Genomic DNA, 12,190 nt, shown 5'->3' with positions numbered 1-12,190 from the left:
TAACTTCCTTTTCTCAGCTCTGTATCACTTCTGCTAGCCTTTCTGTCTAGGCACGTGGGGCTCCTCAAGGCTCTTCAAATGGGGGTTCCCCTGGTCCAGGTCTAACCTCTTTTTCTTTCACCACAATCTCCCTCTATGATACCCTTTCCTGTCCCTGTCCTGCACAGTCCTTCTGGAACCCACACCCATACTCTCCCTTAACTATAGAGAGCTTCACTATCACCACTTGGAGGAAGAATGTCTTCATCTTCCCAGACTGAAAGAAGGTTCCTTCCTTGAACTATTGTAGAAATCTGTAACTTTCTTTCATAGCCACTGGGATGAGTGAACAGTAGAGACTCTACCTAAATGGGTTGATTATGATGGAGCCTCCAGTGGGTCAGGCTATGTCACACTATGATGATTAGATTATGGCAAAATATTAAGAGTCATTATCTTGGTGTTTATGCTTATGGATATTTTTCTTCTTTGTGCTTTCTCATAGTTTTTAACACACACATACTTATATCAATTTTTAAAAAGTTGCTTCTATAGGCTAGATGAAATCATCAAACCTTATATAAAGAGGAAAAGATATAAAGATCAAAGGAGAATAAAATTAAAAAAAAACAGAAGAAAGGAAGAAAAGTGAAGTGGGGAGAGGATAGACAAAAGGGTAGGGAGAAAATATGTTCATTATAAAAATGCAATAAATTCTAAAATCCTAGAAAAGAGCATCTGTGACTTTTAAAAAGTATTGGACAGAGGTTAATAATTACAGCAGAAGCAAGGAGTGGATAATATAAAGATTTTGTGTTCCACCATCTTTATTGTGCATATTATATCCTCTGTAAATATCTGTTGTTCTTAGAGATTATCATGAAGACTTAGAAGGGGAAAAAAAAACCTGAGGATCAACTACAACTGAACAAAATAAAGAGTAATGAGCTGAAACTGGGAGGAAGAGAAGAGAAGGGTGGAATAAATTAGATAATAGAAAATAAAATTAATAGTAGGGTCAATTAGGCAACAGAATAATTTCCCAAAGAAAGTAATTGGAGCAATAGCATCCAAGCTGTTCAGAACGAGGAGAGATAATTCAGTGAGAAGATTAATGTGGAGAAACCACAGTGGAGCAAAATGGACCAGAGGTGAGAAACTGTGCTAGGCTCTCCAGATGGAATTCTGGCACAGACTTCCTTAGTAGATTCCAGAAGGCTCTCACCTGCCACAGCAGGAGTTAGAAAAGCGTAGACACAAAAGCATAGACATCCTTAGTAGAATCCCATCTAGGGTTGCCTGTCTCAGTTCTGAAATCTAGAGGGGTCACCTTTCTAGTGTCAGGTGTTATATACTACATGAGTAGAATGTTCTGATGTCAAGCCAGTGAAAACTGGTGTCCTTGTTTGGGCCCATTACATCAGAGAAAATGGAGTAATCCCCCAGGGGAATCTGAGTCTCTGGAAGATTACAGTCCCATTTGCCAAATGGTTTCTTCTAAAGCTCAAGAATGGTCATTCCAAGCAGACCCTCCGAAATGAACATTTTTACCACATACACACAGACACAGAGAAAGTCCTTGTGCATCTGCCACAAATGAACCACACGAGAATTCCCATCAGAGAGAAGGGATAATCAGAAAGTTTATCCTAATTTTCCACTAACTAGTTGTTGCCTTTGACCTATCAAATGTAGGAGACACAGTCTTCTCATCTGTGCGATGGGGATGAGGTCATTTTTTTTTCCCACAGCTTTGGTATGATGATTACATGATAATGCTGAGCACCTCATACAATGCCCTGGGGGAGTCATTCCACTCAATGTGTTTCTTTCCTGGCTTGTAGTAACATTTCTCCCTGTTCTAACTCTGCCTCCACATTAAATTCAAATGTTGATCCTCAACTGACACGTAACACTTACCTATAGATATAGCCTCCTTTTGAAAAATTGAATAGCAATAAAGTGAGAGATAATTTGTTTCTCATCCTTCCCAACTTCTTATCTTAAATGCCATATTAGTTTTGTATTGCTCTTTAACAAATTATCTTAAATTCAGCAGTGGAGAATAATCCTTACTTATTGTCATAGTTGTCGTGGGTCAGTGTACCTATGCATGGTTCTTTGAGTAGAATCTCTAAAGACTGAAATCAAGGACTCAGCAAAGCTGCACTTCTTTCTAGAACTCAGGAGAAATCCATTCCCAAGCTCCTTCAAGTGTTTGGATCACATCCTTGTGGTTGTAGGATTTAACAAGTTCCTCTTTATATATATATATATATATATATATATATATATATATATATATATATATATATATATACACACACATTGGCACATTCAGTCTTTTTCCTTCTTCAGCTTTTTCTTCTACCATTTTTCTTTGACTTCCTCTTCTGCTCTCAACCAAGAGGAAATTCATAAGTCATATTAGACACAGGATGATCTTCCCATGTCAAGGTCAAATGATTAGTAATCTTAATTACACTGGCAAGGTCCCTCGGCCATGTAACCTATTTGATGATATGACACCAGGGTAAGAAGTTAATGGGGAACAAAATTCTGCCTATCAAACCTACTTCCCCAGATACCCATGGCCTCACCCTGATTTTAGTATCCTCCAGCTTTATCATATTCAACACTGAACTCTTCATCATTCTGGCACCTTCTCTGTTTCTGTGTTCTCTTTCATTCTGTCTTCTGTGCCCTTCTACACTGTAACTATGACACCATATTTTATTATTTCTGCCTGTTTTCATCACTAGAAAAGATCTGAGTAAGGGATAGAATGTGAGCTTGTGGCATTTGGGTCTCCAGCTTCTGTTGAGCTTCTAATCCACTGCTAGGGAAGTGGAGAGAATCAGGCATGGCCCAGATTCCATGAGATACCTTAGGCACATCTTATATCACAGAGCAAACACGTATCTTCGAACTTAGCAAGCATTATCCAATGAGAAATCTTGTTATACAAGTTATTTTATTTAGGCTACAGCTTTCTCTTCTGTGAAATTAGACATTAAAAGAGGTTTGTGCTTCCCAATCTTTTCACTAAAATCAGATATATCTTATTTTTTAAAACTCCGTTGGACCCAGGATGAGAAATATTTTAATACCAAATTCTATTTATTCCTCATTAAATAAATTTCCTCTATGTTCTTTCTGGAAAAATCATGATTTTTCAAAGCAGACATAGTTGAAATACTTGATTAGCAACCCCTATGAGGAATCTTACTGTACTTTGAGATAATTGTTAGCACACCAAATGAATTAAAAATAAACAAATAAATAAATTAAGTAAAGTTTCAAAGGAAGATATAAATATGTAAGGAAGAGCAATACCATTATAAAGTTTTAAACAAGACATTTTTGTTCTGGAAAAGGAAAATGAATGTACTTAATACATTAGTAGTTAGATTTTAATATTGAAGAATTAAAGAAATGTTTAAGATTCCCCAGAACTGATCACAAACCACGGGACCGTAGGATCACAAGGTCTATTCCAGTTCTAAAATACATACTGCTAGGGATCAGTCTGAATTCCATTCTTTCTTGATGGGACACTGGTGGAACTTCTCCAGGGGCTTTGCTTGCTACACGTGGCACTGGAGGGCTCAATTCAGAGCCTGTGGGGGCAGCACAAATACACGTAAGAACCCTAGGAATCAGGGAGAAGGCACAGGCAGTTACAGACATCCACCAGTTGTTGTCTTGAGGGAATACAAGCCTAGTGGTATTAGATCTTCTGATTTTAAAGTGAGCTGGAAATATGGATTTTACTTATGTTACAAAAAAAAGAAGAAAAACTTTTAAAAATATTGACAAGGGTTTTAAAAATCCTGTATCAGCCATATAAAATACCTCTGCAAGCCAAATTATGTCAACCAACTACAGGTTTGCAGCCCGACTTGGAGTTAGGAGTTACTGCTCCAAAGAGATCCACAATCATTTGGACTCTTCTCTGTGCTACATGCTCTTCTCCAACCACTGGCCATGCAACTTCCTTGTGCTTTAATTTTCTTGCAATAATCAGTTGGTATTTATAAGGCTGCTTTCTAAAGTGTAGAAGATTTGCATAAGTAATTACTGGGGTACATTCTTATTTTAGTTTTTCATTGCATTTAGGAAATAATTAATGTCATTTTATAATAGGTAATCAACTTATGTAAGGGGCATGACTTCCAAGAAAGGGGTGTATGTGTGTGTGTAGGTTTGTATGTATGTGTGTATGTGCATACGCATACACACATATAAGAGAGAGATGGGTTGGGTTAGAGAAGGAGAGAGTCAGAGAGAAAGAAAGATGATTTGATTTACAAATTCTTAGTTCTTTCCAGGCATTTTATGTTGTCTCTGATATTCATGACAAGTAAACATTAATTCTTTGCAAAGATGTGATTGTGTAAGTTAAACCGACATGACTTAATGTCTATTTTAACCATTGTACGCTAATAGTAGATGATTCTGCCTTTAGAAACGTAAAGTAAAATACTCTCTCTGTGATACCACATCCTGGGGAGAAAGCAATTGAATTGTATCATAAATTTGAACTGTTAACTTAGAAGTGAGAAGTGGTATAAAATAAATAATTCAGACATGCACCGAAGAACACTAGAACCACATGGACGTAATCAATGTTTTCTTAAGGCACAGAGAATGCATATATAGCCTGAGCATTAGATTGCAAATCTGTTTATTTCAGTGTATTGACATGTGTCGGAGCTCTTTTGAGGGCTTTTATTTAAGAGGATATAAAGTTACATGAATTTTGCTTATCTTTACTTGACCAATTACCCTCTAAGACAGTGGAGCTTAAGTGAGTTAATGGGAACCTTTGTGTTTTATCCTGGCTGGGTACATCTGTGTCCTGAGAGATCTCTTATTCTCTGGGTATCACTCCTGATATTCAAGAGCACATCAGGCCATGAAAAATTTAATGGAACATATGTCCTCTCTTTTATATTTTAGAAGATATTTCATTTTGTCTTCCAAATTCTTGGTCAGAATGAGACCCAGATTATTTGGTGGAGATGTCACTCAGCTGTGGGTAGAAGAGAAGAGTTAACTTTAGCCTCTAACGTCCTAGGGGGGGCCAACTGGGAAAATCAGGCATCCGTGTTTCATTGACTCACCTTTCTTCTGAACCACTAGTGCGTCTTCTTGCTTGGTTCATGGCAGACAGCCACACTATCTGGGCATCTTGCGCAAGTGTTTTAAGTCCTTTTAGTTTCTTCTCCCTGATATGTGAAATTAAAATAATACTAGTACTTATTTCATAGTGATGTTATAGGGAATAAATGAGAATATGTATGAAGCACTTTGCTTTCCTAGTATATTGGAGACAAAGACTTAGCTGTTTTTGTTAATATTGTTTCTCTTCACCTTAGGTTGATTGAGTGATTCAAGTTTCTAATTTAAGGCTACTAATGATTTATTTTTATACAATTTTTATACAAGTTTCACAAAATCACTTTCTTTTCTCATATAACACATCCAATTTTATTGAAGTTACCAGACTCTGAAATCCCACATGCCTCAGGGTCCAGGAAAAATTCCCCCTGCACAAAGGAAACCACATACAGCAAGGTCAGGGATTCTGACACTCATAAGATTCAGGAAACACATGCTTTTCTTCCTTGAATCTAATGGCTCAGCCCTTGGTGGCTTCTAAATTAAGATGGCTTTTAGCCATATAGTATTAACTTTTTCCTCTGTGTTGCTTAACTGGTATGTTGTAAACTTCCAGGAGTTCTAAGTAAATCACATTTTCATGTATGAAACTCCATCTAGTGAATACCTCTGGGTTATAAATATAAAGGTTCTGTATCCCTTATGCAGAATTCTTAGGACAAGAAGTGTTTCGGATTCCAGATTTTTAAAATATATTTTGGAATACTTGCATATAAATGAGACACCATAGAAATGGGACTCAAGTCTACTGCAAAGTTCATTCGTGTTTCATACATTCCTTGGGCGCATAGGCTGAAAGTAATTTTGTAGAACATTTCTGGTAATTTTGTGTGTTTTGAATGTGAACTGTCACATGAGGCCACTTATGGAGCATTCCACTTATGACATCATGTCATCCCTCGAAATGTTTCAGACTTTGCAAAATTTTGGATTTCACATTTTAAGTTTAAGGATGCTCAACTTTCAACAAACAAAATTGATAGCTGGATTTGTTTAGCACCTGGTATATATTATTTCATTTAACTCATGTGACAAGTTAATATCGTTACTAATATTTCTGTTTACACATTAGGAAACTGAGGCTTTCAGGTGCAGCTTATCTAAGATAATATAGCTGATAGTGGTTGACATAGGCCAAGAACAGAAAATGTTGGATTCATTAAGGGCAAAGATATGAATGAGAATATATTACCTTCCCTTCAGCATCTAACATTCCTGATGAGTAAATAATGATACAGCAAAGTAAAAAGTCATAAGTAATAGGCACACAAGTATCCATGATGACTTTATGAAAGAGAGAGACTTGGGAAGGGTCCAAGGAGAACTTCCAAGCATTAAAAGACTTTAAGTTTCCATTTTCAATCTTTTTTTTTTTTTTTTTGGTCATCCAATTTATTTTGTCTTCAGTAGCTTTCTCACAATTCTGTTATTGTTACACCCATTTCTTAAGGCTTTATGGAAAACACAGTGACTTCTGTGTGCAACTTGAAACTACCACCAACCTACTAAGGTTTTATGATACTATTTAATTTACTAGGATAAAATATTTTGATAGTTTATAAATTCTACAGTGAGTTAAACTTGAGAAAGTTCCACAGAGTATCAGAAACATTTTTACAGGAGTTGATCTGATGATCGTATATCATTGAAATATCCATGTGGACTCAGAGATAAGCATATAATACATTTGGACATAACAGATACAGTAGTCCATAATATGAGTTTCCTTAGAAATGTATTTATCATTTGTAATCCTGTGATGAACTATACTTTGCTCAGAAATGGATTTTCCTCATAGTCTCATCAATAAGATAACCTGACAAGAATTATTTTTTTTTGGACCAGTGCTAAATTAATAAATTATCCCATATCCCCAAACTGTAGCGTCAAGGGGTATAAAAAGTATCCTTTTATGTTTAGTACCTTGTAAGAAAATAATTTATTATTGGCAGCTTGTGCATAGACTGAGTAATCTTGGTGGCCATGAGGTTATAGATTTTTATTCTCGGTAATTATAATGAGAACTGAGGTTATATTACATGTTACTGTGCTGCCTATATTATGTCATATGTATGACCTATTAACAGATTTTATGTTTGCCATTTGCCTTTACGTGGCTAAGAACTTCACATGCTTCATCTTATTTTCTCAATAACAACCCCGAAAGGTAAATTTCATTATTAGTCCCATTTTACAGATGATAAAATTGAAGCATAATAGAAGTTAAGTTCCCGAAGCCCAATTTCTTAACTTCTAAATTTATAGTGTTTCCAAGGCAGAGCCCTTCTTTCTAATAGCTTCAGACATTTATGTCTCGTCGGAATTCCAAGTTCTCTTCATTTGAACACAGTAGAGAAGATTGCTTTTAGCATTTTGGCTTCTTAGCTAGAGAGATCATATTAGAAATTATTCTTCAAGTGGAGTAGATGGGAGAGAAGAGAAACAGCTCAACTAAAAAGCTTTCCTTGAACAGTTCCTGCAGATCAACGAACCTGAGGCTGCAGCCTCAGGTGAAAAGGATTCTTTTCTCACCAAGAGCAGCATCCGGCAGCGGCAGCAGCCTTGCCATTCTCTGGGTCCCTGTTCATTAGTAGTCAAGGTTTTCATTGTGCTCAGCAAAACAGTCACAGAAAATAAATGTGCCGCACAGATGGGCCCATAGAAAATCTACTTGATGTATTCTTGAAAATTCACAGCTAAATGACTTTGAAGAGATGGGGGTTATTGTGTCCATGATTAAAATGAGGTGTGGCATGAATCTTTCAGATACAACGCTGTCCCCATAGAGCTTTTTAAACTGATAAGGTGCAAAGTGGTAGCTGGCCCTGGCTCATGGATGGGCCATGGCTTACTGCACCATTCCGGATGATGAAATATATTTGTATGCTATATGGTTTATGCAAAGGTAAACTTAAGGTTATAATATAAGTGTGTTTCATTTCATGTAAACTGTAGCCTTTAATTGAAGGATTTTTCAGCTTGGATGTTCAAAAGGTACAGGAATTAGATCAATATATCATTGGACCATGTACACCACCCATATCAGAATTTTCTGATGTTATCTGGGTTGCCTGTCAAAAATGCTACTCGTGTACCTAGGAGTAGAGCCCAGGAATTCACATCTTTAATAAGTATCACAGGTTAATCACATTTTATATGAATTTGAAGTCAAACAATGTAGACATTCAAGATGGCTATTATATGCAAAATTTGAAAGAATATGATTTCTCCAAATTATAAACAATTACAGCTGAGATTTTCAATTTCAAAGCTGGCAAACCAGAAGACTTATAGACTTTACCAGAAGCAAAGCCTGGTTGTCACATTTTTACTGTTTTTCTGTGTTAAATCACACCATTGTTTTATATACGAACAACATTGGTAATTATTGCTGTTTTACAGTGTTCATTATTGCTCTTTATTCTGTAGATAGATGTGCTATCAAGGTAATCCTTAAACAGTGTCTTAGTTGAGCTACTGAATGGCTTATAAGCAATATACCTTTTTTTCTCAAGGTTTTGGAAGCTGGGAGTCCAAAACCTTTTATAAGGGCTGGCTTTCTGGGCCATAGACAGTTGTCATCTTGCTGCCCTCTCACAAGGCAGGCAGGGTGAGGGAACTCTCTGGGGTCTCTTCCATAGGGCACTAATCCCATTTAGGGGAGCCCTGCCATTATGTCCTAATCACTTCTCACATGTTCTACCTCCTAAAGCCATCATATAGGGTGATTAGGTTTTAAAACCTGAATTAGGTATAAGGCACAGACTTTCCAGATTATACTAAATAATAATGCTGTCACTCATGTTTTTTTTTTTTTTTTTTAAAAGAAATGCTCCTTAAAATGACTAACTTTGGGGGCTGGGGTTGTAGCTCAGTGGTAGAACACTTGCCTAACATGTGTGAGGCTCTGGGTTCGACCCTCAGCACCACACATAAATACGTAAATAAATAAATTAATTAAACATCCATGGACAACAATTTTTTTTTAATTACTAACATTGATAAGGAAGTTACAGACGAGGGTAGTTTTATGAAGAAGATCTGATCACCACCAGTTTACTCTAGATTATTAATTTAGGTAAGTGGTTTCTATAAAATATTAAAATTAAAAAAATATTATAGTTGTAGATGGACAGCATGCCTTTATTTTATTTGCTTATTTTTTATATGTGGTGCTGAGGATGGAAATCAATGCCTCTTACATTCTAGGCAAATGCTCTGCCCCTGAGAAACAACCCTGGCCCCAAATATTAGAAATTTTATCCAGAAAATTAAAAGTGACAGTAAGACAACTATATAATACTAATGTTTGCAAATCTACATTCCTATGGGAAAAATGACATTGAATTGTGTAAGTTTTGAAATAAGTAAAGTTTTCAGAAATTGCAGTTTGTATGAAAATTATTTGCTTGTGGATTAGAGTTTGAAAACCACTGAAACTGGCATGTATTTGTGCGCCCAGTTGGCCAACACAGACAATTTTTACAATGACTATTGGGGTTGATGTAGACTATTAGGCCCACTATCCTAGTGAAAGATATCAGAATAGAGAGATAGGATCATAATATTGATCAATAAACAGGAAAAATTTATGTGACAGTCTTAGAGAAAGCCAGTTGCATTGTAGTCTCTAAGGAAGGCATGTCTTAGAGATGGGCAAATGTGTAGCCTGAAGCAGCGGTATGCTAGTAAATGTTTAACAACTGACTCTGGGATTGGAAGATCCCTGATTCATAGCATCTGCCAATTTCCATGGTATATACTCCTACTGTGACCCATTTCAAAGCTAACAGTCATCTCATCAGATTCCTGACAATTTAAAAATCAACATTGTTTAAGTGGTGCTAGTTATTTGCAAAATACCACTGGAAGGGTCTATAGCATTAGAAAAATATACAGTTAGTTCTTCATAATCCAGAGCCAAACTAACTCTTTTGTGAGCTAAAGAAAATTATAATTCAGAAAGCTCCCTCAATTTCTTGTGATTCAGAGGCACTTAATATAAGACTTTCTTTTCTTAACCAGCTTTGTTCCTTGTTCATATATCAATTTCACTGACATGGTATTCTATTTAGATATGTAACCAGAAAGTTCCAGCTGTCTTCATTTCTCTAACAACAGAAGAAAAACATGTGTGGGACTTCCAATTAAGTAGAGTTGAAACTCTGATTGAATTAGCAATTACGGACCCTAAGGTTGGTTTGGAGATTGGCATTGTGAACAGTGTACCGTGGAGCAGACGGAGAGACTCAGTGAATGAGTAGAATGGATTCCCTGAATGAGACAGCGCAGCAGATAGATGTTCCTAATCATAGGGACAGAGGTCTTAGCCAGGGCCTTTCCCCATATTGCACTGTGGTGTAGCCATAGCAGTATATTTTCCTCTTCTCTTCTTGAATCATAAGTACCTTCTCTTGCCAGTCTCCTAGCCTGGATCTTGATTACCTACAATCCCTTCAGAATACATTTCTTTCTGCTTCTGTCATAGATTATTTTCACAGTTCTCTGTAGTAATGCTATTTCTTATGGAATATTATGGCGATATGGAAATATTATGGAATAATATGGAAAATAAAGAGGGTAACCTTTCCTAGAAATTTTCTTGTCTCATTACATCTTCACATCCATTTCCAGGTACAGTTTCAATAGTACTCCCTCCTCCCTGATAAATCTATTTTTCTAGATGAATCTATTTGCCTAGATAAATATGTTCTGGCTCTGCTCTGACCTCCTTAGAAGTTCTTCACAACGTTCATTCTTCATGGAAATCACTTAAGAAGCTTTTCAAAACTTACAATTTCTTAGGACCCACCAAAAATTCAGAAGTAATTGATGTGGGGTAAAGTGTGGGTAATAATGTTTTCCAAAAGGGCTCTAGGTCACTCTAATATGCCACCAGAGCTGAGAATCACTCCATGTTGTACAGCATGATGTCCTCCTTTTCCCTAACTCAAGAGCAGTCCAGACTCCATAAAGTGCACAGAAGTAAAGCTGGATCTTTGGGTGAAAAATAGCTTTCAACTGAAAACAGCAGAAAGTTCATAGGTAGTAACTATACCGAGCTGACTGCAGGGAGGGGAATCATTGGAAGTAAAGATTGGAAAGACCATTTCCAAGATCTAGGATCACTTTAGGACCAAAAACAATCAAAGGGGATAGAATCCAATGACTCACATTAAACAGGAGTATGTGGGAGACTGAAGAGGCTTTCTTAGTGTCCTAAGTAACTTTCCCAATATTCTATATCCTACGATCAAATATTAGACAAAGATGAGCTAATATTTTCAGAATGCATACACTTGGTCAAAGCATTTTGTGAGTATGAACTTTTTTCCTCATATAGCAATGTTTATCTCCTTTTTATTACTTAATACTATTCTGTTTATGGCTATACCACAGTTGATTTATCTTCAGTCTCTTTAACAGCTTTACTTATACAAAAATCACATATCTTAAGGTTCACCCATTTAAAAAATGAGATACAATGATGTATAGTTTATCTATGAATAAGTGCAATCATTACCATAATCTAATTTTAGAATTTTTTTTAATTGACAGAACAAGTAGGTGGTACAAGTTAGTCCTCTGCAGACCATAGAATATAAGTCCAGCCTTAGCCTTCTCAGTGATCAGACTAAGACATAATGTCAGTAACATTCTCAGTGTCATCCATATGACAGGCACATCCAGAAAACTAGAGTAATCACATTTCAATGTACCATATCTAAACAAAAGCCAGTCCAGAGAAGGGGTTCAGTTCAGAAATAAACTAATTGCATGGATATTTTTTTCTCAGATATTTTATGGAGAAGAGAATTTTCTCAGATATTTTATGGAGAGGAAAACAGAGGAACAGTGGAGTCTCAAAGTTTTTTATTCTTCATTGAAGGATAGTCCTGGCCCGTTGAGTCACTTTGTCCCAACTGCTGTGTGCCCTTTTCCAAATGTGATGCTTATTTCATAGATTGTCTGTTTCTTAGTTTCCCCTTTCACAGTACAAAGTCCTCAATGTGAGAGTACTATCAAG

This window comes from Marmota flaviventris, chromosome 5 (genome assembly GCF_047511675.1).
Source record: "Marmota flaviventris isolate mMarFla1 chromosome 5, mMarFla1.hap1, whole genome shotgun sequence".
NCBI classification, from domain to species: domain Eukaryota; kingdom Metazoa; phylum Chordata; class Mammalia; order Rodentia; family Sciuridae; genus Marmota; species Marmota flaviventris.
This window is presented reverse-complemented; position numbering follows the sequence as displayed.